General features: G+C 44.4%; 1 protein-coding gene across 3 annotated transcripts in view; it reads right to left on the bottom strand.

Moving 5' to 3' along the window:
- SYN3 (synapsin III) overlaps nt 1–23,988 on the bottom strand; it is a 276,823-nt gene extending 252,835 nt beyond the window's left edge. Inside the window, exon 1 of one of the 3 annotated variants that reach the window (XM_064155376.1) lies at nt 23,915–23,988. The gene's annotated coding sequence lies outside the window, so the exon portion shown is untranslated. The remainder of the gene's footprint in view (nt 1–23,914) is intronic. The other 2 variants (XM_064155375.1, XM_064155369.1) reach the window with 2 other exon arrangements.
- Between the last annotated feature and the right edge of the window lie 2,478 nt (nt 23,989–26,466).

Here is a 26,466-nt window from a genome sequence, read left to right as displayed (position 1 = left end):
AGTTCATGTTGGATGTGGCTCTGAGCAACCTGATCAGGTTTGAAGATGTCCCTGCTCACTGCAGGAAGGTTGGACCTTTAAAACTCTCTGCCTATGATCTTAAAAATGCTGACCTCATTACCAGTGCACAGCAACCACTGAGGGGAGCAGAGCATGGGGATGTTACTTTTGGTCTGGGTCCCACAACGTTCAGGTTTCCAGAGCCAGAAATAGTGCTCCCAGACCCAAGCTTTTCTTTGTCAAGACAAGGCTAAATGGAGCTGTCAAACAAGTTTGTTGGCTACAAGGAACTGGTGGCTCCTGGGAAAGGCTGTTTTGTGGTAGTCAGCTTGGTAAGAAGCACTGATCAGAAGATGCCACTCAGACACCTGTGCAGCTCTGGAGGTCCTACAGTGTGGCAAGCTGACGGGAGGAAGCCACAGCATCTGCAGAGAGGCTAATGTTCCTGTCTCCAAGAGAGAACAAGAAAACTCGCAGTATCACATCACTGTTAGGTGAAATGAGGCTCCTAAACATGGCTGAAGTTTCCTCCCTGTGCTGGAAATATGAAGCAAAATTGTGTTGTCAGTAGAACCCTACCACTGTAAAACTAGAAAGAGAGAAGTATTAGCCCTGCAAGTAGATGGCTACCATAGACTTAATTCTAAGCACCCCCAGATGAACGTGTCTGTCTGTGCTCAGTACTGGGGTTTGGGTAATCCAAAACTGCTTTGAAGGTATATATTCAGCCCTGGCCAGAAAAGAAAAAAAAAAGATGAAGAGGGATTGTTAAACCCTCCTGGATTACAAGGAAGCCCAGGTGAAATTTCATCCTGCCAGAAATCTGCATTTGTGATGAAACAGCAAAAGCACTTTATCTTTTTTTTTCCTAACATGCATCAAACAGCAGTATCTGTTTGATATTGAACCTCTGCAATGCAGCCTTAAGGTCTTTAGTCAGAAAAAACAGATGAAAACACACATAACCCCCCATAAACCACCAACAAAACCAAACCCCAACATTCCAAAACGAACTGAAACACAAACATTTTCCTCAGAGATGAAAATGCAGCACCCAAAACCCCAGAACTTTTTCATGAGAAATTGCCTGTGCCTCAGTTCCCCATGGATAAGCCAGAGTGATGCCAACCTTTTACCTTGTAGGATTTGGTGAGTACCAGGTGTTGCTGGCTGAAATCTAAAGCACTTTAGTCAGAAGATGCCCATTGCCATGTCACCATAGCCCACTTTTTGTGAGGATTGAGTAGCTGCTCAGGAGTGATCTGTTTGCACTCAGACAAAAGTCATGAGTAAAGTATCTCTACACATCTCCTCAAGTTTTTTTCAAAGGGTAAGCTGATCTAAATTCAGAGGGATACTGAGAAGTTGAATTTTTTCCCCCAGTGCTATCCAAGAGCCCTGCAGAAAGGGGAAAGCTAGGAGCTGTCTGGAGGTAAGATGGAGCTCATGTACTTTTGGGAAGGGAGGCTCTGGTTATAAGCTAAAAACCCTCTTCATCAGGCTGCTGTCCATCCAAGATAATGTGGAAAAGAGAAAAGACATCCGCTTTAAAAATTGCAGTTATTTCCTTCCCTAACTTTCTTTCTCTTTCCCTTCCCTGGCATCCAGAGCACTCCACCCAATGGTCTTGTTAGTTTCCATTGCATTTGCTTTTAGACCTGTGGATTTTTCGTACAGGTCTTAAGCAGAAGAAAACATATTGCTCTGTCATTATGTAACCCTGCACAATACTGGAAACAATAACATTTTCACACTATATGTTTACTTAAGGTGTTTTCATGTTCACCATCTTTATTGATGATCTGGACAAGGGGATTGAGTCCAGCACCAGTAAGTTAGCAGATAACACCAAGCTAGGAGCAGGTGTTGATCTGTTGGAAGGTAGGAGAGCCCTGCAGAGGGATCTAGAGAGGCTGGATGGGTGGGCAGAGGCCAAGGGGATGAGATTTAACAAGGCCAAGTGCAGGGTTCTACACTTTGGTCACAACAACCCCAAGCAGCACTACAGGCTGGGGACTGAGTGGATGGAGAGTAGCCAGGAGGAAAAGGACCTGGGGGTACCTGTAGATAGTAGGCTGAAGATGAGCCAACAGTGTGCCCAGATGGCCAAGAGAGCCAATGGCATCCTGGCCTGGATCAGGAACAGTGTGGCCAGTAGGACAAGGGAGGTTATTCTTCCCCTGTACTCAGCACTGGTCAGGCCACACCTTGAGTACTGTGTCCAGTTCTGGGCCCCTCAATTCAAGAGAGATGTTGAGATGCTGGAACATGTCCAGAGAAGGGCAACAAGGCTGGTGAGGGGCCTGGAACACAAACCCTATGAGGAGAGGCTGAGGGAGCTGGGGTTAACTTAGAGAAGAGGAGGCTCAGGAGTGACCTCATTGCTGTCTAGAACTACCTGAAGGGAGGCTGTAGCCAAGTGAGGGTTGGCCTCTTCTCCCAGGCAACCAGCAACAGAACAAGGGGACACAGTCTCAAGTTGTGCCAGGGGAAGTATGGGCTGGATGTTAGGAAGAAGTTCTTCACAGAGAGAGTGACTGGCATTGGAATGGGCTGCCCAGGGAGGTGGTGGAGTCACCGTCCCTGGAGGTGTTCAAGAAAAGACTGGATGAGGCACTTGGTGCCATGGTCTAGTTGACTGGCTAGGGCTGGGGGATAGGTTGGACTGGCTGATCTTGGAGGTCTCTTCCAACCTGGTTGATTCTATGATTCTATATTATCCAAGGACAGCAATGTCCAACTTCTTTCAGTAATACTTGAGCTTGACAAAGGTAAAGAGTCTGTTGTAGGCATTTGCCTCACTGCCACCCAGCACAGGGCTACCCTGGTTTTGTGTTTGTCTCTGAGTGTTCTGTCACTTCTCCCCTATTGGTAGTTTACTCTTTTGTAGTGCTGGTATTTTGCATAGTTAGCTACCAGCACAGTTACTCAGGCCCTTAACCTCCATACAAAGAAAAATGCAGCTTCTTTACTTGTTATATTGTTTCTCCAAAGACTCTTTTCATCCTGTAGACATTTATTTAAGTAATATAAAATAATTGGAATGTCCTCACCTGTAACTGTGAACCTTCTCCTATCAGCACCCTCTGCAGATAGTGCACTAGATGCATTCTCTCAGGTTAATCAGGTTTTTCTTACAAAACCTTTCAGAATCAATGAACTATAAGCCAATACTGCAGTTACAATTTGGTATGCTTCACGTCAGCCTGTCCCCCCTGCTGGAGCCTTCGAGGAACACTGCAGTGAAAGCTGTGTTGGTCAGAAAGTGCAGGATCACAGTGCAGTCAGAGAGGGAGGAGGATGAAGGTACCAAACAGTGCCAGTGTGAGGGTGGAGCCCAGCATCTGGGTCCAAATTGCAGATAGGAAAAAGGCAGGCGATGAAGTGGAAGCCTGTGCTTGTGTCCTTGGGTGTCTTGGCAGGTAGTGATTTAGGTCTCACCTAGGCACTAACAGGGAATGCATGTACAGACCATGGTTATACCAGGAGCTCTCTTACAGCATGAACTACGGTTAGAAGCAGGATTGTTTCAGTAACTGGACTGTCAGCAACAATATAAAGCTTTACGGGGACATATCTTTAAACTCAGATTGCAAAAGCAAAGCAAAACCAACCCAACCAACCAAATAACTCTCAAATACCAAAACAACAACTACCACCACCCAAAAAACAAAACAAAACCCCATGCCACACACACAAACCAACAAAAAGACACACACCAAAAAGAGGCAGCTGCACACGTTTCTTTTGGATTGGTAAAATTCCAGGCTTGCCTCCTCTGTTTCCTGCAAAGCAGCTGAAGTGGTTGGGCTAATTGTGTCTGGCATACATTCAGCCATAGACAGATACCCATCATGGAAAACAGCAACTTACACAATCTCTTGATGTTGAAAGCAACAGCAGCCATGCAGATAAGTCAAGGAACCTTAACTACAGCTGTCTCTTCCTGCACGGAATTATCCCTATAATTAGATTCCAGAGTAGTACCTTGTACATACTTGAGATACAAGCCAGAATAACTTTTGCTTATTTTTCTGTCTCTGCATTCTGACCTGTGCTCTTCGTGTTGTCACCAGCTTTCTGATAAAGCAATACATCCGTGGCTGATATTTGCTAGGAACCAGCGTGGAAAATGTTTGCTACAAAACAAAATGCTATGAATTTTTTCTCTGAATAAGTGCTGAGAACAGTAAGGTTTAATTTCCTGCCTCTCCACTTTCCTGACTTCTCTTGTTAACCTCAATTTATTTTTTCACCTCAGCCTGTAAGAGAGCTTTATGAAGCACAGTGTCATTTCAACACTTATTTTTCATTCTGATGCCTGGTCTATGAAAATACCATGTCAGGTGTTGTAATTTTGGGGTTTTAAGACCCTTTTAAAAAATGCCTAAGAACACTGTGAAGCTTCACTTTAAGTAGCCATTTTCTTTATACCATGACCCTAGCAAAGTGGCCCTCAGATTTTTACATGAGTGATGATCTTGGCTTTTGGGGGTTTGTTTTGGGTTTGGTGGGTTTTTTTTTGGAAGTCAAGAAACAGACAATATTTCAGAGCACATTTTCAGTCCTGCTCTTTAAACCATCCATAAGGAAGACAAAGAATTTGTAGGTTGCAAAGGTGGCTGCTGTGCACACCCCATGTTGCCCTCAGCATTTACAGATGAAGGCAAAGGGAAACTCTGGCTGAAATATGCTTGTACCTGCCTATGCACAGCTGGGATGCTGGCCTGAAAGTGCCTTGGGGAATTGATAGAAGTGACATATTAACAAACCAGCAAGAGCAAAGTGGCATCCAGACTCACAGAGCACCACTAGGGAAAGAGGAGGTAGTCCTTTGGTGGCCAGGTGGTCTTGGATGCATTTTAGTCTTTACTCTGTGCCCACACCAGCTTGGCCAGGTCTATTCTTAAGAATTATTTAATGCAGTCTGAGACACAGGATCTTGGAACTACTCCCAAAACAAAATTTTTGCCCAGCTCCAGGGTTAAATTGAATTTTATTACCACTACTAAGAGCACTTGAATTGCAGTGCCTCACGCTACACTTGGCAACAGGGCAATAAGTTACTCTCCTTGAATTCTCTTGCATGTGGCAAAGTACTGGGCTTACACTATGAAACAAACCAGGGATGGACTTAAGCTGTCATTCAAGACTCTGTTAAAAGATGATTTTGTTAACTCCAGGTGCAGTTAACAGAAAACAGCTGAGAGACAAAGGCTTGAGCTATATTTCATCTCCATGTTGGCCTCCCCAGTAAGAATTGGGTGGATTTCCCAAGAAGACTTAGATTTCTCACTAAGCCAAACCCTTCTGCTAACTACCAACGTTTTCCTATCCACCACATATACCTAACACATAACTACTGGAGAAAGACAAGATAACCATGGAATTGGATGCAAATACTCATAAAGTATCACAGAATAGAAAAATACAGGTCTGTGTATTCATTTGAACGAAAAAAAAATACTTCTTTTAGTTTTACTACAAGATTTAGTTGAATGAGGAATGACAGAGAAAGACCTTAAACATTGGCCCCTTATTTCCTGCTGTCTCATTTTAATGATATTTTGTACATTAATACAATTATTTTATTTTCCTCACATAAAGTCCTTAATGTGTTCACAACTGTGCCTTCTCTAACCATTTCTTTATTATATCAGTTTCTCTTTTCCAGGATTGGCTAATTACCAATAATTGCTTAATATTGTTAATTACCAGCTTTTAGTGCTAAGATTCTAGTCAGTCCTTTCTTGGGAACATTTCCAGACAAAGGCCAATATCTTCCATGTATTAATGCTGAGGAGAGATTAAAGATGTCCAAATAAGTAACTGCATTGTCCTCTTTGGCCGCTATCATCCCAATGCAAGTGCCTAAGGCACCTCCACCAGGCACAGGATGACTCCAGCTCCTCACTTGCTCCTGCAGCACTCCTACAAGGATGCTCTAGATAGTGATGTGCTGGATTTCTACCACCTGAAGAGCTCTACTGTAACCTTCACACAAGAATCAGAGGCTTGTGTCTTCTTTTCATATGGCATTGGCAGTGCCTACTTGCATCCTTTGCTGCATGTCTTTTATCAGCAACCAAAAGGTCCTTCCTCCTCCTTGCTGGCCACTTTCCCACTCTGAACTTAGCCAGCTGCTCCCTCTATTGCTGTGCCAACAAGCTGCAGTTTAGTTATACTTCGGTTAGCTTCCTGCAATTGAGTGTGGGGAGGGGGGAAACCCAACCACTGGTGTTATTATGGGCACTTTCCTCCATACTGCTATCATCACTTGAAAAACACCTTATCAAGTAAAGCCTCTAGGGACATATGCATATTCCTTATCGGTATGGCAATAGGAAGGGAAAATTGCCCATAAGGGTCTGTGCTACAAGGAACAGGATCCTCTGCAAGGTTTACTGCAAGGACATCCTTCTTGACTCCACTGCTGGGGAAGCAGCCCATACATCCTTGCTGCTGACAAGATCCTTTGTGCCCTGGTAAAAATCACGGAGGTCTCTTTATTAGCTTTTCCACTTATAGATCCTGAATATAGTGACTTGTCTGCGTCCTTTTGGGGCATGCAGAAACCAGCAGTGATGATGCTGCGGAGCATGTGTGGGACAGAGCTGAACTTGACATGAGCTGGGAGTGGTGACCAGGTTCAGAGGCAAGGCCTCCACCAACCTCAACACAGACCCATAGAATCGTTTAGGCTGGAAAAGACCTTTAAGATTGAGTCCATCTATTAACCTAACACTCCCAAGTTTGTGTTAAACTACATCCCTAGGCACCACATCTGTCTTTTAACTGCCTCCAGGGATGATCATTCAACCACTTCCCTGGGCAGTCTATTCCAGTACTCATTGACCCTTTCAATGAAAAGCTTTTTTCCTAATGTCCAACCTAAACCTCCCTTGGCATAACCTGATCCTGTTTCCTCTTATACTGTCACTTGCTACTTGGAAAAACAGACCAACTCCTATCTTGCCACAACCTCCATTCAGGTAGTTGTAGACAGCAGTAAGATCTCTCCTCAGCCTCCTTTTTTCCAGCTAAACATCTCCAGTTGCCTCAGCTGCTCCTCACAAGGTCTGTTCTCTAGGCTCTTTGCCAGATTTGCTGCCCTTTTCTGGACCTGGTCCAGCACCTCTTATAGTGAAGAGCCCAGAACTGAATTGAGTATTCAGCGTGTGATCTCATCAGCACAGAGTACAGGGGCCAAGGCATCAGGCTCTGCTAAATGCTTTGGTCTTTTAACACTTTGGATAGTGTAGGCTTGGTAAAGTGCATTTAAGTCACTAATCAAATAGTACTGGTTGGCTGAAGGCCAAGAGGACACAAGGTGATACAGTCGCTTGGTAATGTAAGGACTTCTTTATCAGTGTCTGAGTCACAAATATTTTGACTCTGTATCAGGTCTCTCAGAGAGCTAGTACAAGGGAAAAGTGCTAAAAGGCATCTGAAAAAGTCACTGCAGCTAGTAATAACTGTAGTCTGTTTTGAGGTAACAGCAGAGAGAACATCAGAACCAGTGTAACATTCAGTTCACAACCTGCTAAAAAGCCAGTGAACATGTATGAAGTCTGACTGAACATTTTCCCTCTTTATATGACTTGATGACAGCTATAAAGTTCAGAGAAGCACACTTTGCCACCTAGATGGGTATTTCTACACCAGCCATAACAGTACAGAAAAACCTAGCAGCAACTTTACTAACTATGGACAGATGAGTGCATACACTGGGCTGTAAGCTTTCATCTAACCCTAACACCCCCCCTCAAAATATCTAAACCATGCAATATCTATGCTGAGATATGGTGCTGCTGCCTCACATTTCTCAGAGGAGGAAAGCAGTTTTAAAGCTACCTCCCCACTAACACTTGATGAGAGAAACCTGCAGTCAGTATTCTTAGAGTCTGAGGCAAAAATACCAAAACAAATCCGACTAAAATCCCCACCATTGAATGCCTCTGCTGTTTCTTCAGCCTTATTTGTTAGATGAATCCATTCTCTTCCTAGCCATCTTGTTCCACAAAAAGAGTCCCCCAGGTAAGGGAGTTTGCCTGGTGGTATTTCAGCTCTTTCACCACAAAACCGGAGTGAGAATGTTCCTCTTTTCTTGAGAATGGCTGCAAAGGAAGAGATGTGCTGTGAAGCACCTGAACACCAAATAATGGCAGGGTGTGGACTGATGTGGCTGCTTTGATGAAGCAGCCTGAGTGATGCCCGTAGAAGCTGCTGAGTACAATCAGAATAAGTTTGATGATGCCTCCTGGTATGCTGTATCTGTTACATGGCTTTTGTTGGAGCACCATCACCAGGCTCTGGGCATGATTATTTTGATGAAATAGATTCATATATCACCTCCCTTCTGGAATTTAATTGATGTAGGGGAATAGGACAGAACATAGCAGAATTCTGCACTTCAGAGTGACCCAAAGATATATGGGGCCTACTTACAAGCTCAGGGGAAAAACGGGAGAATAATGGTACCTATTTTGCAAGGTGTTTGATGCATGGGCCTATAGCTCTTAAATTTTGGCAAATGTGCTCCAGAATGAATTTGAAATATGAGAAATTTACTGCACACTAAGCATTCTTCTAATGAAAGCAAGAAGACTTCCCACACTTCCTTCTCCTCCCCTCCTGTAATTCATCACCAAGTGGAGAAAAGGCAGAGGCTCCAAAGCACACAGGTAGAAATACGATCTTGACACCAGGTTTTACACCTCAATCTACCTCTTATTTCAGCAAAGGCTGCTTTACACTATCAGCCTATCCATCAGTCCAATTCTGATGACGGAGGAGGCAAAGAGGAGGGAAGAGATGGAATGTCAAGAAAGGTCTCTTTCAGAAGAGGTATCAGGGAGGAGTGATTTTCATTAAGTGGATTGTAACTGTGGAGCAAGGCCACCGCTGGATGGGGGCTGAGGTGACACACTGCTATTATTCATGCTGCACAAAACCATAGGACATGCAGTTCAGTTCCTTTTGCTGCTACTGCTACTACTACCTGCTCTGCAGAGTGGCTTCAAACACTGTCTTATATTTCAGGGATGGTACCTAACCAAGCTGACTGCCTCTAGAGAGAAGACAGATATGTTTTGTATACAGTCTAGGAAGTTTGTCTGGAAAAACTCTGTGAAGGCATTTAGAGATGAAGACACTACAGACACGTTATAGGAAGTGGGAATCAGTGACAAGAAGATGTGAGGCCATAGGGAGAGGAACAGAGTGAAAGGTGAGCGCGTACAAGCAGATGGAAGATTTGTTTTCTCTGAATTCATGACATACTCTATCTGTACAGAGCCAAAGGACTATGAAGTTTAAGTCTGGACTTGTTTTTAATTCTTATTATTTCTTGCCCTTACAGCCTAACAGAAGAAATAAAGCAGTCTACCAGAAAACAAGTGAGGCATGAATTGCTACAAGAACAAGGAGAGATCTGTTTACCAGGCAGGATGAAAACATAACTAATTATCTTACCAGCAGACAGAGACTGCTCTATCAAAAGGCAACATGATGCACAAAAGACCTTTACTGACAGACACCTAAGAAACTATTTCAAGGAGATCGAGTTTAAACTCAGCTAACAAGAATTTAATGATGCTCTGTCATTAGTAATTCACATAGCTCTTACAGAAGACCTCACCTGCATTATCCAAACTTTTCCAGCCTGATTTATTATTCATAAAGTATTTATGTGGCCCTTTGCAGTGAACCTCAGGCTGACTGGAGATGATACTGGTTAATGAGCACCCTGTTCAGACATACTATGGATGAAAGGTGGCCTCAGGCAGAATCAAAAATGCAGGCCTGTGATCTTAAAAGGGACATTTTTAGCTGTAAAAGAAGTGTGGCTGAAGGTCAAAACACAGGTCAGGATGTAAAAGTTAAGAGACTGTCACTTCTGATCCACCAACATCCTGTGAGACTCAGTAGAGCGTGATCTCTGCATGTATTAATTTCAAAAGCTGAAGTAATGGTTATAGTTGCTTACTTCAAAAGGCTGCTGTCATTAATAGCAAAAATGTTTATAGAACACTATCAAATTCTCAGGCAGAATACATCAGAGAAATGCAAAATTTTGTTTTTATAACTGCAGAGAAGAAAACTTGTTAAACCCACCAAGGTTGCAAACTTAAGCATCTGAAAGATGGGAAATGCCAAAATTAAGGTCATCAGTGCAAACCTCATTTGGCTTCTCAGTTTGCACATGCTCCAAGGTATGTTGCAACTAGGGCATGTCATTTCAGGGGAGTGCAAGGCAGATAAACAGCAAACAGTCTTCCTCTATCAATATGTACAATGAAAGCTACATATACACATATATATATACACACACAAAGGTGACAGTCTCCCTTGTGGCAATGTGAACAGAGTTTGCCAAAAGTCTAAACAGCCTTGTGCCCAAACATTGTCTATTGACAAAGAATTAAGTATTTAAAGACCTGTGATACAACATGATGCTGGAAATATCCATTCTGGTGTATATGATGCACCAGTGAAAAGCAACACAATGTACAGTGGTGTTACTGTGCTAGTTTGAAGCCAGCTAGAATGTTTTGGTGAGCAGGATTAGATCACAGGTGTGAAAGAGAAACAAATGGTGATGTCTACTTCACTCATAGGTTTGCAGAGAGGTATAAGAGCAAGAATCCAAACATAGGTAAGGGAGCCACTCTTTGTCCAGGCTCTGGGCTGCATTTCTCTCTAACCTCACCCTCTGCCTCTCTGATTAATTCACCTGCTTCCTAACCCCCCTAGCTGACCCTCCATTCTTCCTTGGGGCACAAGGCAACATCTGGGGTAAGGCAGGGGAGTTGGAGAACGTGGAAGGGTGTTGGGAGCCCCTCCTGGGGACTCAGGTGTCTGGGAGGGTGTTGTGTTTCTGTATTACCTTTTACATCTCTGTATATAACTGTATATATTGTAAATATATGCTTATATGTTGTGCTAAGCTGTAAATATAAAGCTTCATTCAAATTTCCAGAGCCGTCTGAGTCAAGTCTGTGTGATTTCCAAAGTGTGGGGGGGCAGGTAACACCCAAACCACCACAGTTATTGACAGTGACTAGTAGCACTTCAGCATTCAAATTTTGTTACTATTTGGTTTCAATTAACTCATTCTAGTGTTGTTTTTCTTTCTGTTTGATCACTTTTCCTGTTGTGTCTGTGGCATCCCATACTGCTGCTTTTCAATTGTTACATCTCTTTCTCTACTTTCATGCTTTCTGATTGTCCTTCCTCCTTTCCCTTTACTTTTTCCTTGAACACACTTCCAACTCTTCCTCAAAACCCAACCTTACTTATCCCTCTTCCTTGCTTGCATTTACCCTCACTGGGTTACCTTACTGCAATCTCAAACAGAGCCCTATTTACACCCTTTCACCTCCACAGCCCAATGCCTTCAGATAAAAAGAAAATTCTCTGTCAAGAACTGCGGCAAGACTTTAGCATCACTTTGATTACAAACTACACTGTGGAACTCGGAAGAGATCCAAAACAACAGAGAAATCCCAAGAGACAAGAGAGTCCACGAGGATTCACAAATACCAGAGAACTCAGTGAAGTATCCTTCTGCAACCCTCACAGTAATGCAGCCTGAATGGGAGGGTAGCAGTCTGTGTGAACTGGAAGGAGGCTACCCAAAGCTCTGCCTCTTCTTCCTCCTTTCTGTATGGAATCACCCAGAAGAAAGTTAGGATCTTTAAGGAGAAATACAATTCAAAGAGTGTTTAGTGAGCAAACTTGCTAAGAAATTCTGCAAAGGAAATAACATCTCTAAGAGAGAAATCTGTTAATAACAAACCTCTGACACCTGGGTAAATTGTTCATGTCAGTTAAGCTTGGGGGTAAGCCTTCACTGAAGTTACAATGACATCGGAACTGTCCTACAACATTTTAAATACTATCCCATTCTTCCCTGCCTCACTGTCCCTACAGCATCAAAGTGTCTGTCCAAAGGACAGAAGTCACATTTGCACATTCCACATAACAGGACTGAAAGTGTGCTAATGATCCAAGCTGTTGCATTTGGCATTTTGAAAGGGCAATGCTAGGAACTGAGATTATAGGCACAAAGATTTCAGTAAATCAGATTCTCAAAGATAGTCCCATCTAGCCCACTAAGTTGAATTACAGTGTATCTAGAGGTGACATTTAGCTAACTATAGCATCAAGAGCAAATGAACATGGCTTTCCAAGTTAACTTTTCCTTCATTTTCCTGAAATGATGTGTATTCCCAGGAAAGAGGGATAAAGCCTCTGTGATAAATGTGATAATTGATAGGGAAGCCTCATTTGAAAACATGAGGTTGTTTCACACAGGATTAAACATCCCCTTTCATTGTCTCAATGAAGAGTATTGCTTTGTTTTGCAGGCTGAAGTGTCAGATCGGGTCTGAGATGAAACACTGATGACATTGGGCCACCCACAGAACCAGATGGGAATGACAACTGCAATTTAGATTCATAGCCTGTCTTACCTCAACTTACTCAAGACATGCAAATCACTGGAGCGCATCAGAAAGCATATTTACACTTCCAGGCTTATACTGCCCTTCATCTAAGCCTACTACAGAACTCTTCCAATACGAATAAAATTTCTGTCACTTGTAGCATGTAACCTATCTGTGCTATGGCAGCTTTCTTTGGGCTGGCTGCAGGGACAGGAATTAGCTCATTTAGCTTGCCGAGAATCCTGACTGACTCAAATATTCCCAGAGCATTACCACAATAACCTGTGTAAAATACACTATAATCACTGCTTGAAGCTCCTGCAACTTTATGATGTCTATAGATAATCCAATCACCCTAGATGTAAATGATATAAAGAGCTTGAGACACTCTGATCTGAAGGTGTGCACTGTCCCTGTGCCATGATGAGTGTAAGAGAGACTGACAGGCAGAGACACTGAGCCCAATTCCCTTGTCCTTTTCAGAAGGAGGGAACCGAGACAAGGCATAGCAGAGACTTCTCTGGAACTTGCACAATCTGTGAACATTGAGCTTGCATCTTGAAATGTGCCAACACATCCTGAACCCTGTTCCTCTCTAAGTGCTCCCTTATTCCCACAAAAAAAAAAGGCTCCAGGCTAGTTGTTCTCAAAGGACTTTGCCGACAACATTTGTTCTTCCACCACAAGTGACAGCAGCAATGCAAACTCCCCTCAGTACCTTGTCCCACAAACGTCCTCCTCATTCTACAAAGACAGGCTGGCAGAGTTGAGGTTGTTCAGCCTGGAGAAGGGAAGACTCCAGGGCGATCTGACAGAGTCTTACAGAAAGGCTGGGAAGGGACTGTTTAGAAGGAAGTGTAGTGATAGGACAAAAGGGCAAGGGTAGATTTAGGTTGGATATTAGACAAAAGTTCTTCACAATGAGGATAGTGAAATACTGGAACAGGTTGCCCAGAGATGTGGTGGAAGCCCCATCCCTGAACCATTCAAGGTGAAACTTGACGGGGCCCTGAGCAACCTGATCTAGTTAAAGATGGCCCTGCTCTTGGACAAGATGATCTTTAAGGGTCCCTTCCAACCTGACACATTCCATTCTGATGCAGAACCCTTCAAAGGTAGCAGATACAGGACTGCCATAACCTAGGGGGTACCACCCTCAGAAAGAGCCTAATGTCAGGAGAACTTTTATCTTCTGGCCTTAGAATAAGGGAAATGGATGAACTATGATGTTGTGTGTACTGTGGGAACAGGCATACCAGTTATGAAGCTCATTTCACCACCTCCATCCACCAGAGTGGGCTTCCCAAGTTATCAGTCACTTGAGAGAAGGCAGGAACAGCTGTTCAGTCCTTGGGTCCTTTGCTAAGAATGTCTCTTGGTTAACCTTATCGGCAACTGCAATGTCAGTCTGACATACTACTTACGCTCCTTCAAGTGTTTCCAATGTGTCCTCAGAGATTTCTCTCTGTCTGACACACACTTTCACCTTCTTTGGGCTGCTAAACTGTTGAAGCACTATGAGGTACTCAGGAATGTGACTGATATTTTCCAGGAGTCTCTAGTGGCAGAGCAGTGGTTATAACTAACCATTACCTTGTTTTTTCTCCTTCCCCTCTATCTCATTCACAGAGTGCAGTCAACAGTGCACATTATAAGTGGGTGGCCCTCCAGATGAAAGTGTTGTCTATGCTGAAACCAAAAACCAGCCCAAAATGCAGAAGGAATGAGACAGATAATGTTTCAGATAAATACAAAAACATTATACTCATCATTTCCCCAACAGAATGATTTTCTGCTCCCCAAGGAACAGCTGTTTTCAGACTAGATTAGCATTACTCTGCTGCTGACCCTCCAGAGTAAAGTTTCAGGGCAGCAGCTTCTCAAGTTCTACATGATTTGCCATCTGTATTTTCTTTGTTGTTGCCAATCATCTTGAGTGCAAAATAACACTGAATAAAAATAAGACTGAGCAAACCACTGATTCCTGTTCAACATTAGTCAAGAGAGGGCTCTTCTACCTAATTCTTTAGGCATCCACGTCACACAGACAACCATTAAAGACAGATGCTGAGCTGAGAGCACTGCATCTTAAGTTGGTGAAGGTGAGACTATAGGCCATGTTCTTTTTTTGCTCTTCTGTCTCCCAGGACCATCAGCTTACATCCAGCAGATGATAATGTCCCAAATAACTCGGGAAAACAATCAGCTGATCCTAACTCTTCTGCTTATCTGGCAGATAAGTCACTGACAATTAATATTGTATGAAATAAAGCCCCAGTGCAGCCTCTACTCCATGACACTAGTTTAGAGGTTTGCTCCACCATAGGAGTACCACCACCACCAATCACAAGAAGAATGTTATCACCATAACAGACAACTTATTATCAGACTCTAAAGCAATTGCAAGAATGTCTCGACTGAGGGATGTAGGAGATTATCTGAGGCTACTGCAGTGCCAGATATGGAAGACATGGTTTCATGCCCATGTTAAGGTTTTCTGCCTCCCTTTGAAGAATTTTCCTTACAACTGGAGAATGCAGGGGGCACCTCCTCCCCGCTTATTTAAAGTGACAGACTTATGTCACACTTCAAAGCTCCATGATAATACTCTGAGAATGAGGTATTTAACAGTGACTTTGCTCCCTTATCTGTCCAACTCCATCGTTCTGGACTGTGCTGATACAGCTCTCCTGTCAATGGGCTTTATCTGGATTAGATCTCAGTCCTCGGCCCCAGAAAGCAAGGACTTACAGTGTTTCTTTTCCTGTCAAGCATCCTTCACAAATTTTGCCAGTAGTGTCTTGAGATCTTTTTCCAGCTTCTTGTTATGCCCTGCTCTTCTAGGTTGTTGCTTCTTGGCCTGGTTTTACAGGCTGCCAGTGCCAAGCATGTTTATTTTGGTGCTTATTTCACACCAGCACCACTGGGAGCTGAGCACTGTTAAGTGTCAGCAATGTCTCTTGTACGCGTTTGATGAGCGATGGCTACTGTTTCCATAGCTACTTTCACCTTATCCCACTGCTCGGTTGCTCTGCAAGCCAGAAATGTCCACAATGTTTCACAGGAGAGACTCGAAGTCAGATTGAAGAAGGAACAGTGCAGCTAGTAGCATCACTTGGCTCTGAGTGTGAGTTGCTAACATGGCAGGAACTAAACTTCTACTGGCCTTTCCTCTGTGCTCTTTCTTAACTTCATTAGCTCATTGAAAAAGCTCAAGGAAGCTATTAGACAGCATCATAAGCCCTTCTGCTGGAGGGACAAAATGCTGGGCAAGGACAAAAGAAAAACTCCATTTTGGGGACTACCCTGGCTGATGTTACTCTCAGAGGTAAGAAAAACTCACCAAAGCCCCACTCTGGTTCCATTCTGCATCCCTTAAATTTGGCTTACACTTCCCTTCACTCTTGTATCTTGTTTGAAAGTTCCATATACTCCTGGGAAGACACCAGTTTTCCTAGGATGAGACTGCAAAGTGCCATGTGTGCAATGCAACATGGAGAGAGCAGTAAAGACTCTTCTTAGGGCTGTTTGGGCTGTGAGCTTTGTTCTTTTTTACTGCAGTATCACTAGAAGCAACAGGCCTGTGTCTGTCAGGGAGTTCTGCCCTAGAAGCTCAGGCAAGAGCAGGAGGAAAGTTATTAACCTGTGCACTGAAAGGAAATAAAACTGAGAGAAAGCTCTTTCAGCTTCTTGACTCCCTCTGAAAGGTGTTTACTCAACATTTTCACACTGCCATAGTTAAAGCCTGCTAGCTGACTTGCTAAAAACGGCAGCTAGCATTTCCACACAGCTCCTAGCACAGTGGGCAATGATTTTTGTACTGAGGAAGAGAAGAGGAAGGCAGGGCCGAAACCACATCCACAGGAGAAAAATAAGTGGCGCTAAGCATCAAACACAAAAGAAGGAAGCTGGACCCTGCCCAGCTGCCACCAGAGAAGGAAGAAAGCAGAGCCACTGTTGGGCTAAATATCACGGAGAGGGAAGAGAAAAGCCCTGCTTCTCTACCCGTCATCAGCACTGCCCGCCCGGAGTGCCAGCCAGAAGAGGGCAATCTCAGTCCACTTATACATCAAGTCAGTCATCAGCAAGTTTGCAGATGACACCAAGCTGGGGGCAGATGTGACTGAGTTGGAAGCAAGAAGGGCTCTGCAGCGGGACCTTGACCTCCTGGACAGATGGGCAGAGTCCAATGGGATGGGGTTCAATAGCTCCAAGTGCAGGGTGCTGCACTTTGGCTACAACAACCCCATGGAGAGATACAGGCTAGGGTCGGAGTGGCTGGAGAGCAGCCAGACAGAGAGGGATTTGGGGGTACTGATTGATACCCGCCTGAACATGAGCCAGCAGTGTGCCCAGGTGGCCAAGAGAGCCAGTGGCATCCTGGCCTGCATCAGCAATGGTGTGGTCAGCAGGAGCAGGGAGGTCATTCTGCCCCTGTACTCTGCACTGGTTAGACCACACCTTGAGTACTGTGTTCAGTTCTGGGCCCCCCAGTTTAAAAGGGACGTTGAGATGCTTGAGCATGTCCAGAGAAGGGCGACAAGGCTGGTGAGAGGCCTCGAGCACAGCCCTACGAGGAGAGGCTGAGGGAGCTGGGGTTGTTTAGCCTGGAGAAGAGGAGGCTCAGGGGTGACCTTATTGCTGTCTGCAACTACCTGAAGGGTGGTTGTGGCCAGGAGGAGGTTGCTCTCTTCTCTCAGGTGGCCAGCACCAGAACGAGAGGACACAGCCTCAGGCTGCGCCAGGGGAGATTTAGGCTGGAGGTGAGGAGAAAGTTCTTCACTGAGAGAGTCACTGGACACTGGAATGGGCTGCCCGGGGAGGTGGTGGAGTCATCGTCCCTTGGGGCACTTCAAGGCAAGGTTGGACGTGGCACTTGGTGCCATGGTCTAGCCTTGAGCTCTGTGCTAAAGGGTTGGACTTGATGATCTGGGAGGTCTCTTCCAGCCCTGATGATACTGTGATACACCTGCAAAAGCGATAGGGGGTGGCCCTGTCTGTCAGCCTGTGGCCCCACGCTGCCTAAAGCAGGGCTCCTCAAACTTTTTAAACAGGGGGCCGGGTCACTCTCCCTCAGATGCTGTCAGAGGCCAGACTACAGTTTGGTTCCAGCCCAGCAGCGTTGGGGGTCAGACTACAGTTTGGTTCCAGCCCAGTGGTGTCGGGGGCCGGACTATGGTTTGGTCCCAGTCCCGGCGGGTGCTTGCGGGCTGCGGAGGCTGCCGAGCGGATGAAGCGGCAGGAAGCGGCTGCTTGGTTTCCCCCGCAGCCCCCGGTGGGGGGTTCTGCCAATACCGGCAGGCCAGACTGAGGAGCCTGGGGGGCCGTACCTGGCCCGCGGGCCCTAGTTTGAGAAGCCCTGGTCTAAAGACTGAATGAAACACAGTATTTCCCTTTTCCACGCTTGTGGTTCTACAGCCCTGGTTGTGTTCTTGCTTTCACTGGCGCAGCGCTGCCCAGCTCTATGTGCCATGGCGTGGGGAACTGGGGTACGTGAGGAGCTTGTCCAACCCGTTCAGTAGAGGCGCTTTTTTCTTGTCAGTCTTGCATCCCGTGAAGAGTCAACTGCTGTGCTCCAGCCTGGCACTCAGCAATGGGGATTTCCTATCCTTAGCTCTCTCCTGAGGATGCAGGACAAGGCCCTTTCTGGTTTCCTTATCTTTCTCCTCAGACTTTTCTGTACAGTAAAAAGAAAGCCATCTGGCTTAATTATTAAGTTCCTTAATAATCCATTGGTAAAGCCTGGAGGTTCAGGTGGTGTTTTTTGTTTGGTTGGCTGGTTTTGGTTTGTTGTTTTTATCTCTTCTGTAGAACAGCCTGGAGATGATAACATTTATGAACACTTCAGCTATGTTACTGGCACATTTAAAGCCAGTAAAGCTCAGCCTATTGCAGGTAACTGTTCCAAAATGCACTAAACTCCCTCTCCTACATCACAGGACTCTGTGTTCATGGAGAATGGGTGCTGAAGGGACAACAGTATTACAGCCTTTGGTGTAGGGTTTTAGTATTCTCTTCTTGATCCCATTTCTTGAACTCCACAGTGGGGATAGGTACAGGAATGAAAGTACCTAGAAGGGCCCACAGTACTGCCATTCTGGTAGCCAACAGACCACACCTTCATCACTTGCCCTCAATCAAAAAGAACAAGAACATTTGACACAGCAATTTTGCCCCAGATGGAGGGATCCGGTCACACATTTCTTATCTCATCCCAATACATGCACATATATAGCCCTGCACCTGTCTCTTCCTGGCAAAGTAAAGCAGAGATGTGGCACTGTCCAGAAAGGCTAAAAGGCCTATTAGATGTCCTGGCTTGCACCACCCTTCTGTTGATGGGGAAAGCAAGGGTAGGAGGAAAACAAAGGCTTGGGCCATTATGTCCCCTCCCAAAGTGATAAAAAGGTACCCACAGGTGTTTAGGTTCTTGTTAGAGTCTTGCCCAAATAAGGGTAAGCAATCCCTGGTTTCACCTAATATGGTCAGGTTTGCAACTGCCATTCTGACTGGTGAATCTCTGTGGCCAAAGGAGCCATTGCACTCAGGCAAATAATATACATCGAGCTTAGTTGCAAGCAGTTGTGCTGCCTCTGCCTCACTGCTCTGCTTCAGTGTGTGCTACTCTGCTCTACATTCTGCTCTGGCCAGACAGCATTCTCTGCCTCGCTGCTCTCAGCTTCGACAGTGTGCTCTGCTCTGCCTCATGCTTCAGACCAGCTCAGCCCTGATATTTTGGGCTTGAACTACTTGGAAACTTAAGTGCCTCAAGTTTACCAGGAGAAGGCATTAAGTGACTCATGATGTGGTGAGAAGTGCCACCAACATGATGCTCTCTGCACCTCTGAAACCTCTGTGCCAAGAGGAACCAGGATCAGCTCAGAGATCATCTGCCTCTTTCTCAGCACCCTGCTAGAGCCTGGGAAGATCTAGAAGCCTCTCAATGGCTACCAAGATGCTGAGTAGTTCCAACACTGCCCCAAAGTAGCCAGGCACTATCTTAAAAGTCTTATTCCACTGCCGCGAATAGCACAGATGCTCCCTAGGGCTCCAGGCTGCCTTTTATTTGTAAGTGGGCCAAAGCCATTTGTGGCTAAACTTTTCTAATTTTCTGGTCCTCCTAAATGAATGAATTGCCCATAAGCATCCTTGTGAGGACTTTTCCTGACTGAATTAGGATCCAATTTTAAGTAGTTTCTATATAGTTTGAGAGTAGGGATTTTTGGGAAATAAAATAACCACACATTTTATAATTCCTGCCTCATTAGTTGCCCCAACTAAATCAGGCACAGGCTGACTTATTTTCCTTTTGAATAAGCAAACATTCTAGCTCCTGTGCCTTTAGCTTTGCAACAGCATGTAAAGCAAGCTGCACTGAGGGCTGGAATCGGCAGTAAAATCCCAGCTGATTCTTTTTTTTTCCACAGGAACAGCTGGGTTAAAAATCTTTGACTAACAAGTTTTCACTGCCATACTAATCACTTTCCTTAATCAAATCAATGAACCATCCAATTTTAATCTGTTTCTCATGAAACAAACATTTCACAAAATTCAGGTGAGATGAATAAACACCAAACTCAAGCCACTGAGCTGAAAGGGGCTCCCTGACTTTCCTGACAGCCAGAAACATGAAGGGAGCAGTCCCCCAGCTCTGGCTGAGGGCTGTGACTACTCACTGCATTGGAAAGTGCAGATAAACTGCCAAGCCTCTGATAGGTTTTGTTGTAGCTGAGGGGTGTAGTTGTAGCACTGCAGCAGAAGGACTTTTACAGGTTCCAGCTGAAAATTAAATATCCCATTGTTATTTTAAGGAACATTTAAAGTTAAGGTTCTTTGCCTCATGCTTAATTGGAATGAGCAGAGCTGGTGGATTGTTTCTATTGCTCAGAATAAATTATCCTCTATGCAGGGAGAACACAATGAAATTAAGCCAGATCATCCATAGGCAGGCATTCTCTTGTCAGAGGAGAGAGCTCTGATCCATGAACCAGTTCAAGTGCAACTGCAAGCAGCTCTGCTATGCTAGAAAGCAAAAGCATGATCGTGCTGTGTTAATGGGTTCACTGCATGGGGACACAGTGACACAGATCTGTGCCTCTGCTTCCACCCTTCTGAGTAACTCTAAGGAAACCACTGAGCCTCACTGAAATAATCTTAGATTTTCAACACTCCCTGCCAGCCTGTGGCACCTCAGAGGAGCACGGTGCAACAATCATCTCTGTGAGGGCAGTAGCACATAGAGACCAGGGAGGAAATGCCACAGCAGTTCTCCCCATGCTTGAAGTGTCCTGTGGTTTGTAGGCTTCCAGCCTACCCATATGAAGGCACACAGCCTCGCTATCTGAAGAGCCACTGTGAAATGGAAAAACACAAAAGGGAGGTGAAGAGGTTGAAGACAGTGTCTCCAAAACAAGAACTGACCTCCAAGCTGGAATGTTACTTAAGGCTTGAGAAGGAGCAGTGATGAGTTTTCTAAAAATAAGTCTCAACAGATAAACAAACACACAAATAAATAAATGTTGTCATTAGGGAGGGAGATTTCTGGTCTCTGAGAGCTGCCTGCTGCTTGATGGAGCAGTGTAGCAGCCTTACTCTCCTATTAAAGTCATTTTGGAACAAACCTCACTGATATATCTTACTGAAGCACCTCACATTTGCTTTCATTCATCTGAGCCTTTGAGGATGGAATTTCCTTGCATCTTTCAGATGCCTCTGAAGATATCCACATAGGACCATCCAGGTGATTCCCAGATGGACACAAAGAATGAAATTTCTTGAGCTGCATAGGATTTCTCATCAAGAGATTGCTGGCAAGAGTGAAGCATAAAAGTTCCCCCCATCCTCTGGTCAAAGGAAAACAAACGCATAAATGCTGGGACATCTTGTGACCCAGCTGACATACGACATGTTGCAGCTTATTACAGGAGACCACCACACATCCCCAGCCCCATCCTCTGAAGCACAGCTACATTGAGTTAGCATGCTGCTTAAGGTTCCTGAGACAACTCCTAAAGTCTTTGCAGCTAATGTTTCATGCATGCCAGGAGGCAAGCACCCTATTTAGGGAAATATGACATTAATCAAAGAATCAGTCACAGGATATTAAACTTGCTGAGGTGCTGTTATCCAATATGTAAGGCAAGCAGTATTCTGGGTAATTAACAGACATCTAAGATGAGCCTGCAACCTGAATAAGAGGTTTTCCTGCGAGCCTCTGGATGTTGCTTTGTTCCTTCATTGTTCCTTATAGTTTGTCCAGGTAACCATGATGGACAATCTTGCCTTTACAAAATTCCTAAGTGACCAGACAACACATCAGTCAGGTGTAGCAGTAGTACATAGCTCCTGATTCATTTCCCACAGACCTAAGTAAACGTTTCCCGCTTGCTGCAAACATTGCTCAGACTCAGCAGGTAAAAAGCAGGAATAAAAGTGTACATTTGTGCTCCTCCAGCACTAAGAAAGTCTGATCAGCTGAAGAAGAGACAAGGACTCGGGTCTCCTCAGGAGCAGTGCTGGCAACAGGTGAGCTGCTCCCTCAGAACAAGATGAAAGAGCTACTCTCAGCAAGAAATACATTGGAGTCCTCAAGTGAAAGAATAATCCAAGGGCATGATAAAGGAAAGGCAACTGTGTATGGATGGCTCACACTTGCCTGTGTAGTTCAGGAAAGAGGAACAACTGCTTCTAAGAACTGGAGTTATGCCCTGAAGCAGAGGATGAATTGAACCCATTAGAGTTGTTCATCCTGTTCCCTGGTGGATACTTCAAAATACTTGCTTTTGTTTAAAAAAGAAGAAAAGTGGATGGCACTTATAATTGCAGAATTAACCTTGAAAATCAGATCTCAACATACAGGACAATGCTACATCAGCAGAAGCCTGAAATGAGAGCTCCGAGAGGTTGTTGCCATTTACTATCTGAAATTGCTAGCTTTGGAGGCAAACTGAGGGTGAACGTCAGCAAAATGCTGTTTCTCTCCTGGAATATGAAGGCTGTTTAGTGACCAGCTGACAGTACAGGTTTCATCACAAGCAGCTGGCACAACTGCCACACTCTTTTGTGCTCGGCTAGGAATATGCTTTCATTTGTATCCAAATAAAAAGTTACCAAGATTGAAGTTTTTGGAATCTCCAGGCACCTGGGCTACAAAATCCAAGTGTTGACACATGACTTAGATTTGGTTTTTCCTTTTCCCCACAAACAGTAGGAACCTTACAGATACGGTGACCATGCAGGGCATGTGATTCATACTATCATCATGCAATGCTGAGATATAATTGAGGCAAAGGGAGAAAGCAGAGAAATTGTAGGCTATGCTTTTCATGACAGGAAAGTGAAGAAATGATAGCTAGATCTGATCCGTGGAAGCCTGAGGCAGAAATTCAAGTAGCAAACCAGGGAGACTGTGGCAGAACTCTCATCACCATCACCAACCTGAATGACACCTGGCTCTTGAGCTGCATAACATACCTAAGGCAGCAAATACACACACGTCCCACATCTGTCTGTGTGACCTGGTCACTAACTAGCTCTTCTTCTAAAGCAGCTTGAAGGTTACACAAAGACCATTGGGAATTGTGCAGAGGCTCTGGAGAGCCTTGATACAGAAATGAGTAACACTCTATATCTCTCCTTCAGTCTTGGGAATGCAACCTGCCCCTTTTTGGTGACACATGAGTTCTGACCGCAGGGTAAACACACTGTAATCTGCCCTACTGCATCTGTCCTGAAGCATTAATATTTGACATAAATCCTAAAGGAATCCTGTTCTTTATTACTGATTTGCCAAAGGTGGACGGATAGGAAGAGTTGTGAGTATTATGGAAATGGCATAGGCAGAGGATCCCTTCTGGGAGCCTGATTATTGAAAACCAGCTGCTATTTACACAGTTAATGCCATTCACTTCTTGCACCTGCTCAGTCATTCATTTCCCAGTGCAAGCCAGCTCTGCCTTGCTGCAGAGTCAGGAAATTCAAGCGAGTTACACCTGCAGGTTTTCTTTTTTCCTTCAGTGATTGCAGAGTTCAGCTTATCAAACTCCCACTTGCACATTTCCAGCCCTTCATCTTCCTTTTCTGTGAATTCTTCTACCTATTTACATGCATATATACTTTTTCTTAGTATTTATGTTTCTGACAATGAACCCAAAGCTCTAAGTTCTGTTAGAGTCCCAGCCTGTTCCTGTATCACACAAACTCCATTTGATTCTATAATTGTCTGGAAACCCAGAAACTTAGCTAACTTCCCAACTTACGCTATTTTTTGTACATATTCTAATCAGTCTGTGAGAGAAGCTTCATACCCCACACTCAGCGACATCCTTTTCTTCACAAGGTCCCTACAAATGTAAATGCTGTGCTGGCATCTCCAGGAAACACATTTTTACAGTAGACTTTGAATTTTCATTTAAAAAAAAAAAGCCCAAACCACAAAAGAGACCATAAAGGATTATGCAGCCAACCTGTCTTTGCAGCTTGCTCCCATCTCCCGGCTCGATAATTAAGTTCTGTGGAGAAGCCTGAGGCCACCGAGCAGACAGGGAAGAGGAAAAGAAAGAGCAGTACTCCTATGGTCCTACTTATATAGTACTAAAGCATATACCAGCTGTGAGACTATGGGAGGTGCAATTGCAGCTTTGAGCACCTGAAAGACCTATCAGCAAAGGTTAATTGATTGAGAGTGAAGGCTTTTTGCATAGTTATTTTCTATTATTAAGAGAAGAACTCCTATATAATGGGAAATCCATGCTTCCACCTTGCAGATAAAGCATTTGCAATACTAACCTGTTAGCTGCATTTGCTATCGTGGTGGTGGTGGTAGGTGTCATTCATTCACTGTAGAAAATTTATCTGCTTGTTCTCATATTTAAATAGGAACTGAATGCAATTCCCCCCCAGCTGTCAAAGTCTTGTCTTTGATTACAGAAAGACAACAGCAGGAAGAAGGTCAAGTAAAGGAGGTAAAAGTATGATTAACTCTGAACAGATAATGACTCACCTGTCTTTAGTGGGAACAGCCTTGTGTATCTTTGAATGAGGGCTGGAGGAATAAACCAGATTTAAGGGAGTGACAATGAAAAATTAAAAAGTAATGAAAAGCTTAAAGCTGGAAACAAACCACTCCATGACCTCTCTTTTCTCATTTCCATCTGAAGAAACAACAGCCAGTATGCTCCTGAAACCAGCACACGTCAAGTCAGACACTGGAAAGGAACCAAGAGGATTATTCCACAATTTTATTGCACCACTGAAAATTTACCTGTTTTGTTTTGTTTCATTTTTAAATATTTACAAGCTGTTTATTTTGCACACACATTCTAAACAGTATTTTCCCCAGCAAAGTTGTTGCCCAGAAAACTTACACACAGGGCTGAAGCATACAGGTAAATTCAGTGGTTTGTATCAAACGCCACTTGCCTCAGTCTAACTCTGGAAGGAGAAGGTGCTTTGGAGGTGGGGCAGCAAAAGGAAAGAAGATCCATTTTTCTTCATTCTTTCCTGAAATGTTACTTAAGGATCTTTCCCCAGCCTGGGGAGAGAAACAGAAGAGTTCTGTATTAGTTCAAGCAGAAGGCCAGCCAGTCAGGTAACGTGGAGACAGGGTGGTGAGCTGCAGATTCGAAACCCTTCAGTGCCACAAGCCCTGTAAGAAAATTACAAGCCTTCTTTCATGCATGGTTCACTCTAAAGGTCACGGCATCCCACTTGTGCCCTGGAGAACATAAAATCACCTGGGTCATGACAGGAAATAAATGAGGTTTAAGTCTTAAGAAGAAGCACAAGTTAAAGGCTGTTGTTGTTGGGGGTTTTGGTTGTTTGATTAATTTTGTTGACTTTTCTTTTTCTTTTTTTCTAAATTTTTCTTATTTTGTTTTGCTTTTTTAAAATTCCATCTCATGGATCTTTTTATCTGCTTTTTTTCCAAGAGTGCTGGATGACACTTTCTCTGCAAATCACAGAATCACAGACTTTAGAGGTCAGAAGGGACCTCCAGACATCATCAAGTCCAACCTCCCTGCCAAGGCAGGGTCATCCAGGATAGTTTGCACAGGAATGCATCCAGGTAGGTTTTGAAAGTCTCCAGAGAAGGAGACTCCACAACCTCTCTGGGCAGCCTGCTCCAGTGCTCTGTCACCCTCACTGTAAAGAAGTGTCTCCTCATGTTGAGGTGAAACCGTCCATGTTCCAATTTGTAGCTGTTCTTCATCCTATTGCTGCTGACCACCAAAAAGAGATTGGCCCTTGCTGACCTTGCTCTTGACAGAGCTGCAGGGTGGTAATACAGTGCAAGGAATGTTGCACAACTTGACCAGCAATGACTGCTGGGGCTAATATTTTAACCATCATTACGAAGCACAGCTTTGTGATGAAAAGAAATGCTTTCCTGGCTGTTAGCTCAAGCTGCCTGTCACAATGTGTATCACTCTCAGGAGTCCACAAATCACTCCCCTCCCATGGCTGATCCACCCACACATTTTCCATCACATAGATTGCTGTTTTCAAGTTTGTCAGCTAATACTGAGTATGCTGCCTTGTAGCACTTACTGCTTAGTTTCCAGGGGATTTTGACACCTGCAATCTCACATGAGTAGGTGGTAGCTCTAAAACTGGTGCTCACTGGCCCAGATTTTTCCCATGCTGCTTTTGGCAGGTGTACCCACCTGAGGCACTTGCGTGGGGATCATCAGTGCTGTAACTTTTTCTGCTAGCTAGAGAGCAAGGGGTGATGTAGGGCTCAGGTCAACAAACTTGCCCTCTGCAGAACTTCTGTGCAGTCCATTGACTGTCAATGGAAAGTAAGGGGACCGACAACACTGTGGGTTTCAGTCAGCTGTCGAGCTGCATGGGCTGAATCTGGGCCTGAATGACTATAGCTGGGCACATAAAACCCTAGGAATTCTGGCATTGCAAAGTACATTCAGTATTTATAACATCTGCTGATACTTTTCTTCAGGTTTTGGATCCTCTGATGTAGGGTGGAGAAACAGACTAAGTGATGGCAACATGATCTGTA

The sequence above is a fragment of the Pogoniulus pusillus genome, chromosome 15 (genome assembly GCF_015220805.1).
Source record: "Pogoniulus pusillus isolate bPogPus1 chromosome 15, bPogPus1.pri, whole genome shotgun sequence".
Lineage (NCBI taxonomy): Eukaryota > Metazoa > Chordata > Aves > Piciformes > Lybiidae > Pogoniulus > Pogoniulus pusillus.
Note: the sequence above shows the minus strand (reverse complement) of the source record. Positions and strands in the feature narration are given on the sequence as shown.